Source organism: Arachis ipaensis, chromosome B6 (genome assembly GCF_059453495.1).
Source record: "Arachis ipaensis isolate K30076 ecotype BB chromosome B6, ASM5945349v1, whole genome shotgun sequence".
Taxonomy (NCBI): domain Eukaryota; kingdom Viridiplantae; phylum Streptophyta; class Magnoliopsida; order Fabales; family Fabaceae; genus Arachis; species Arachis ipaensis.
Window position 1 is genome coordinate 30,060,600 of NC_142441.1, and position 8,849 is coordinate 30,069,448.

At 36.0% G+C, this 8,849-nt stretch overlaps 1 long non-coding RNA gene across 1 annotated transcript; it reads right to left on the reverse strand.

Annotated features, from left to right (window-relative positions):
• Positions 1-802: 802 nt before the first annotated feature.
• LOC110263944 (uncharacterized) lies at positions 803-2,363 on the reverse strand. Its single transcript, XR_002349671.2, has 2 exons — positions 2,227-2,363; positions 803-1,002 (listed from the first exon to the last, which is right to left on the reverse strand). It is a non-coding gene; the product is annotated as an uncharacterized LOC110263944 (long non-coding RNA).
• Positions 2,364-8,849: the final 6,486 nt, after the last annotated feature.

Genomic DNA, 8,849 nt, shown 5'->3' on the forward strand with positions numbered 1-8,849 from the left:
AACAAAAAAACAAAATGGTGATTCCTTTAGCCTTAGTGATATTTTTATTTTGTAATGAATAACACTTAGAAGTTGACTTTCCAAGTTCCTAAGTCCACATGAAATTCCTAGTATGAGACTATAGAAAACGGATAATTTATTTACTAAAATAAGATAGAGATAATATAGTAATAAAAAATGTTATTTGTATACTAAAATTAGTGATTAAAATTAACTTTTAATATATTTGTGTATAAATATATGTGGTTTAATTTATATTCTATGTGTATTTGTATTTTAACATATATTTTATACTAGTAGTTAACTTTGCATGGATATTTTGTGACTCAAAACCTCGTTATATTTTTTAACGCTATCTCAATCTTTGCTTGCTACTTGAAAGCTAAGCAACAAACTGAAAGTAGAGTCATTTATAATGATTAGCAATTTCCCGTTTATGCAGCTATGAATTGAACTAATATTTAACAATACTTGCTGCTCAATTTCAAGTTCAAACCTATAAACTGACAAATGTTCAATGGATTTTCCATCCCAAACATTGCAGCAACTAAACAACCAATTAACCAATCACCCGAGCAAAGTTTCGCCTATAATTAAAAACAAATCTGAAGGTAAGCATCTTCACCACACAAATTACAAAACCCAAACACAAACTCTGTAACACCCTAACTTTTAGCACGTCATGATCGTACCAAAAGTAAGGAGTTACTAACCTGTTCTCCTTATTTACTATTTAATATTGAGCCTTTAGGTCGATATCGCATTTCAGTTTATAAGAGAATACCAGAAAAATTATTTGTAGTAATTAAAATCACACAATTATTAATAATAATAAATGCTATACAAATGAATTCAATATAAAACTCAAATACAATACCTATCCCTCTGGATAAAATAAAACTTAAAGCAACAAGGGCGAGGGAACTCTATAAAAATAACAGGAATCACAAGTAAATCTACTAGTCGTCTGCATCTTCTAACTGAATCTTCGAACCTGTGTCACTGAAAGGGTGGAAGATTTTGGGGTGAGAACAAACCACACGTTCTCAGTAGGGAATGGGAATGCCGTAAAAGTAATGAATTTAATGCAAATAATTAACTTACTTAGCAAAACTATTTTGTTAAACCTTTGGAAATACTTTTTTTTCTACTTTAGATAAATAATTACTTTTCTTTAAATTTCTAAACTCAAAACAAATTTTAAATATAAAATTAGTCACATTTTCTGTCTCTCAGCCACATAGTTAATCCTCAGTCAAATGTCAACTCGTAATCACTTTAATACACTCACAAACAAGTAGTGCAAACAAGAGATTCAATTCAATGTACAAGCAAATCACAACAAGACAAACAAGTCAAGCAGCACAAACACATAGAAAATATAACAAGTAAAACAAGACCAAATACAAATGCGCAATCAATATGATGCATGTCTATCCCTAACACAGGCCATGAGCTCATGTGTCGGTTGCCTACCCGCTCCCGACATTACCCAGGCACAAGTCCCAGGTATGGCTTTCCAGATGCATACAGTGTGCTTATAAGTCGTACGGCCAGGCCGCATCAGTGTGACTTTAAGTCGTACGGCTAGGCCGCATCAGTGTGACTTTCCAAATCAATAAGCGTACATCTGGAAAACAGTTCTCAGTGTGTGGGCGTCCCCACTTTACATTTGGCACTAAGGCCCAAACAATATCACATCTGCTCTCCTGTGGCAGACATTTCATTAATTAATATATTCTTTAAATCCTTGTTCTCTGCTCTCCTGTGGCAGAGATTCTTTTTCTTAATAAACCGAGTTCAAATCTTTACTTAAAACAAAATCTCTCCTTAAAAGATTGGGTTTAAAACATTATATTTTTCTTAATAAATCAAACTTTAAAATAGAATAAATCTTTTCTTAACTAAATATATTTTAAATAATTTAATTTTCCAGAACCAAATCTTTTAAAACAACTTTTCAAACAAAACCTCAGATTTAATAAAATTTCGGCAGCACTTCCCCTAAACTTGGGGTTAGCCACCCTTTTTCGGGTCCCAACTGAACCATTTTCGACCTCTTTTCAATCAAGAAATCAAATACATATTCATCAAATTCAGTCACAAACACAACTCAAACTCATCATCCAGTCATTGCAAACAATCATAAATTATTTACAAATACCCACTAGACTTCCATGGCATTCATAGTTTAAAAACAGTTAATTTCAAAACAAAATCCCCTACCTTCGTATGAAATCAAAATTATCGAAAGTTTCGGGGAAGCTTTCTGACCGAGCTGCTGAAGGAGAAGGCGTCAGAAATCGTCTGTGCTTCCTAGAACTCCAGTTAGCCGAACTCAAAAGGAAGAGGAGCTACGTCACGGTCAACTTCTACCGGACAAAAATAACGCCAACACGTAGAGGAGAAGGATACGAACACTTTTATCGGATTAAATTTTTTATTGAAGTTACGGATCGCAAGAAATCAAACTAAGAAAGATTAAGATTCCATGGTTTTTCATTCCCTCTCTCACGGCCTTCTTTCTTTTCTTTCCTTTTGGTTTATGTTCGGTGGTGGTTGAAAGGAATTAAACTGATTATGGCTAATGGAAATGAGTGAAAATTTGTGATATTAAAGCTCATTAGGTGTCATGATTATACATGTATACATATGTATTAGGCCACGTCTCCAATTTTCTTTCTTTTGCCCTTTACAAGCTTCGGCCAAGTGATGATGATAAATTGATAACTAAATGAATATTAGCCAAGTGTCATAGGTTAAATAAATAAAAGTGGCATGTGTCCTCATGGTATATATATATATATTCATGCATATACTAACCACACTTAGATTTTCTTTCCCTTTGTTTCTTTGGCTTCGGCCAAAAGGTAAATAATAATAATAATAATAATAATAATAATAATAATAACTAAATTAAATTTTATTTTATTAAATTAATTTTTGAAAACTTGGGATCTTACAAACTCCCCCATCCCCAATAATAATTTGGAGGGAATTTCAACACATTCAAAGGGCACGAGATTAACGCTTAAATTATTACTCATACTAGTTCAGTCTTGCATAGTATAAAATAACCATCTATCCAAAGGCAGAATTGATGCTTAAATACAAAAGTGGCTAAACTAACATGCAACTACTTTGGAAGAACTAACTTAATGTCCCAAATATATGAAAAGAAAAATGCAAATTTGAATGTGGGCTCAAATAAAATTTTTTAAAAAAATTTACCGCATTGGTGAGTTCAATTTCCTTTCTCTTCCTCTCCAATTCCGAACTACACCCCGAAACCTTGACCTCCCACCTCTTCGCTTCCTTTCTCAAAATTCTAAAATCTTTCTATCAAATAAAATTCATTCATCATGTACTATATATATATATATATATACTACTTGAGAATTATAAACCAAAAGATACATTGTCTTTTAGCTTTGAACTCTTTCTCAACTGTTTGTTCTTTATCCAGCTGTTTTATATATGAAGAATGCCTTTTAACAAATACATAAAGCTAAAATATACATAAAATTTATAACCATTACTTGAATGCTTAATTTGGTTTTCAATTTTCATGTGCTAAAAATGATTTAGCTCCTTAGAAAATTATGATACTTAAAGTGAGTAAATATTATTTGTTCATATAGAGAAAAAATTCAACAATAATTGTCTTACGACTAATTTAACTCAGCATAACTATATAGAATCTATAAAGAATATTTCCATTTGAAAATTTAAAAAAATGCAATGCCGATAATTCAATCACTGAAAAGAACACGAGGCTATTACAGCTTTTTTTTCTTTCCAAGAATAAAACCATTTTAAACATATCAAATAAAACCATATTACTGAAACAAACATATGAGGCTAAATCCAAGCTTCAGCTTCTTTCTCCAATCTCATCCTCTCCTTATCACAACTTATTATAGGCTCCAGTGCAGACATGTCAGAGGCTTCGATTTCCCTACCTAGGTGATATATATCCATGTGTTCTGGACTAGCTAGGGAACTCTGACATACCTATTGCCGTAAGCAAGGTAGATTTTACACAACCATTTAATCCAACAGGAAATAGAACACATCAATTTTCACATATTCATATAAAGTATAAAATTAAAACACATCTAAGTTTTTGCTAATGCATGAGCAATATTAAATTAAAAAAAATTAGAGTATATACCTATTTTGGTCCTCAAAAAATTTCAAACTGGACACTTTAGTCTCCAACTAAAATTAATTATTCGATTGGTTTCTAACAATTAACTCCGTCAGTCACTTACGTCCTTTACTCCGTTAATTCTAACGGAGGACAAAATAGTCCCTGACAACTCTAACAGGGGACAAAATGGTCCCTGATCTCCTCTGTTTGAAAATGACACTGTTTTCTCCCAATTTCCATCATATCTCGCATAACACTAACAGTCTAACATTGTAACTTCAAACTACACAATGCACACTCTATAAATTTAATATTCACAGGAAAAAAATCCTCAACTTGTTCTCAACCGATTCATACTTAGGAAACTAATGCCTATGTCTTTTAACTAGTTGTCGCCTTTGATGGATCCCATGAATCTAGATAGTAAGTCTGATTTGTTAAGACTCGTCGTCGTTGTTGCCATCTCCATCCTCCTTTGCCCTAACATCTCCATGACCACATTGTCCACCACTCCAATCGCTTCCATCAGCTTCTTCTCCGAACCAATGTTCAGTAATCGCTTCAGTTTCCATATGAGCGGCAACGACGACATTGCTCGTTGTAATAGCTTGGATGCGAGGTCGAAACTGTCTGCCAACTTGGACTCAGGGAAAGAAGGAATGAAGCACTCGGTGTCTATTTCAAATGAGAATTTGCATATGATGTCGAAAGAGAATCTTCTCATGATGTCCTAATGTCCAACAATCTATATTGCTTGCCGGAGAGTGGAAAAAGGCGTGCCCTTAGAGTAGTTATGGAACTTGGTCTTGAGGATGTCGTGGACGTTATCGGGATTGGAGGTGATGTTATCAAAGACGTGGAAGTGGATGCTTTTGGTGGGTGAAGTGCAGAGGATGTGGATGTACCAGTCACAAAGATTTAGGAAGTGTGTGATCTATGACATATTGAGGTAGGTGTGACACGTGTGACAATTACACCATGACTTAATTTTGGAGTTAAAGAGGAGGAAGGAAAAGATGGAAAAGAAGATTGTGAAAGTGAAAAAGGAGAGTATGAATGTTAGGGTTATGCGAGATATGATAAAAATTGGGGAAGAACAATGTCGTTTTCGAATAAAGGGATCAGCGATCATTTTGTCCCTTGTTAGAGTTATCAGGGATCATTTTGTCCAATGTTAGAGTTTTCAGGGACCATTTTGTCTTCCGTTGGAGTTGACAGAGCCAAGGACCTAAGTGACTGACGGAATTAATTGTTAGAAACCAATCGAATAATTAATTTTAGTTAGGGACTAAAATGTCTGGTTTAAAATTCTTTGAGGACCAAAATGGGTATATACTCAAAAAATTATGAGCAGGCTATGTAACCATTGAATAACATATTTCACCATTAGTAAAATTTATTCATTTGAAAATGAAAGTAAACCAATAACTCTAATGGAAATTGTTATTGTTGTTATTAGCAAGCATAATCGAGCATGTTTATCACGCATCATAAAACTATATTAGCAAACCATTTTCAGCCATTTAATTTACATCGAAACAGATCATTTTGTACATAGGAGGTACTATATACAAACCCAACCGATTACCAAAATAAAATTTCTAACATCTGCCACTCAACATCAAAGTATTTCAACGGCTAAGGTTCCGAGTTCTTTCAATTAAACCGCAAAATTTGAATTTAGTAAAGAACAATAATAATAGACAACGGGGTTGTGAACCACATAAATAACAGACTGCACTTCACGTTCATTAAAACAAAAAACATCTCACCGACTCATCTCATTTACACCCACTACAATTCTAGCTTCTCACCTTCTGCAGTTCCACTTTTCTCTCCTTTTAGCACAGCCACTTCGCTCCCCATTTCTGTCACGTCGTCACTAATGCACCTCACCACCGCACCACCATCGGAAGAAGCAACGCACCGCAGTCGCTGCACCTTCTTCTCCCATGCATTGCACCGCCTCTGTGCTCCCCACAACCGATGCCACCGCTGTACCTTCTTCTTCCTTGCGTCACGCTGTCCCTGCTCTCGACACCGCCGCTGCATCTTCTTCTCCCATGTGTTGCACTGCCTCTGTTCTCCCTGCAAGCGATGTTGTCGCTGCGCGCCTTCTTCTCCCTTCCGTCACGTTGCGACCGTGCTCCCCGCAATTAATATTGCTCTTCGTCCTCTTCTCCCCTATGTTTGCAACACCGCTGATAATCTTGAATCCTCCCAGCGTCGCACCATTTAAAGAATCAACGCAGCCGCTCGTCTGTCTTGTGGTGATAACGGATGTTTCTTTTCATGTTTTTGAATATTTTTTTTAACAATGGATTAGATGTTTTTTTTATTTTAGGTGGATGTCACTTTGTTTTTAGATGGATGTTTTTTTTTATTTTTAGGTGGATGTTTCCTTTTTTTAAGAATGATGTTTTTCTGAGGAGGGCAATGCGAGGGTGGGGAGGCAGTATGAGGGATGAAGAGGCGACGCCGACACTGAGGAGGGAAGGAAAAGAAGACGAAGAAGATTAGGGTGGAGGCATAATGAATGGCGCAAAGAGAAATTAGGGTTTGTGGAGTGAGTAGAAGTGAAAATAGAATTAGGTTAAATTTTGATTATGATTATTAAAAATTTAATTTTTAAAATTAAATAAACATTCCCTTTTTAACCTATTGTTTAGGTTGTTTAGTATAAACATTGTCCCCTATACTTTCTCTTTAGCCTAATATGATCTTAGTATAAAATGCACTTTATGATTTGATTCCTTTTTTTTTTTAATTTAAATCCTACAAAAAGCAGGTTACAATTAAGAGTTTAATATTTTTTAAATATGTAACCTGCATTTTGCAAGTTGTGTTTTACCCCCTTTATTTTCATTTTGAATACTACAAAATGCAGGTTGTATTTTGAATTTATTTTTTTTTATTTTAAAACCTGCAAAACGCAATTTGTGTTTTGTTTTTTTCTTAATTATAAATCATAGGTTACACAAATATTTTAATTTGAGAGCCTTGCCCGTATATTCTTGTCATTCATCCCTCTTTCATACTTGTAGTTTTTTGTGACAATTAGTAGTGTCAAAAAATTTAGGTGAGGTGAGATTGAGGTTATGAAAGGTATTGCAAATTTGTAAATGTATTATAACGATAAGATAATGCCAAACGTATGTGAATGTCTATTTTCTTTTGCTATTCCATGCAGCGTGAGTTTTGTAGAGTTATAAAATGGTATTTATGAGAACATAAAAAGTTACATTTTAAAGAGGGTGAGCAACATTTTATACAGAAATCATGTACAAGTATTTGGTGGGCTAATACAGTTTCAAATAATGTCCATCACTAATGATGCATGTATATGTAACAGATGTTCTATATTTATTATCGATGGCAAAATGGGTTGAACCCACCGGGTCAAACAGGTAAGACAGCCAAAAAAGGCAGGTTAGAGCGAGATTTTAAACCTGGCAAAACTGCATTGCCCAAACTGCAGGTCAAGGTGGGGAGGGGCGGGCTGGACCGGCGAACTGTCAACTTTTTAAGGCATTTTGGACTTCTTCTTACTCATATAAATATTAAACTATAGGAGTAGGGTTTCACATTGCACTTTTTCAAATGGACAAACACACAGAGGCAGAGCCTCCCTCTTCTTTCTCTTTAGTCTTCACGCTGGTGAGTCAGCAACCCTTTCCCCCTCTCTTTCGTAGTCGTGGGTAGTAGTACAATGCCGCAGTGGCTCGGAACACCGACACCACACTCGACGACCTTCCATCTCTCTCCCTACCTCTTTCCCCTCACGTCTCTCTCTCTCTCCCGGATCAAAGTCTTTCGGTGCTCTGAAAGCACCAGAATTACTGGCAGCGACGACGACAATGACTGGGATATCTGTCTTGTAGCGCACCGGTGTCCTTGTATCTTTCTCTGTTGCAGCCTCACGTCTCTCTCTCTCTCTCTCTCTCTCTCTCTCTCTCTCTCTCTCTCTCTCTCACAAGTCACAGCTGTGAATCCAAAGGCCAAAGGTTCTCTCTCTTAGTCTAGCTAGCACCAACGGCAGCGAGCCTCCTCTATCTAAGACACCCAGCAGCCAACCTCCTCCTCTGCAAACAATTGAAGCAGTTATCTCTTTCCTCCTCTGTTCTTGTTGCTGTATATTTGTTATATTTAATGTAGATTATTTTTAAAAAATAAAAAGAGAAAAGGCGAGCCGGCCCGCCAACCCGCCAATCCATTCTTTGGCAGGACGGGGGTAGCAAGATGAACCCATATTAATTTGGTGGGGTAGATTGGTCCCTCTATATTTGGGTGGGCTTTGGCGGGGCAGGCGGGCCAAATCTCTTTGCTATCCCTAATATTTATCAACAAACCCAATTTTACGTGCCAATGATAGATTTGTACGTTGAGTTTGAGTAGTATATGGGACTGGACGCAGTTGGCAAGGAGTTGAATATGGATGAAATCGAGGGCATAGCTTGGGAAGAAGATAACAACAACAGTAAAGAGGAATTCGAAGCCAACTATGAAAGCAATAATGAAAACGATGATAGAGACAAGGCAGACAGTCTGGCGGTGCAAAATGAAGTAAATGCAGTTGTCAACTAGCACCCTTTTGGTGTTTTATCTTTTATGGGAGCTCTGGATCTTGCAGCCATGCATGCTCTGAAATTTTTGAGTATGCGAATATGTGTATGTTATGCTTATTCATTAAAGTTAC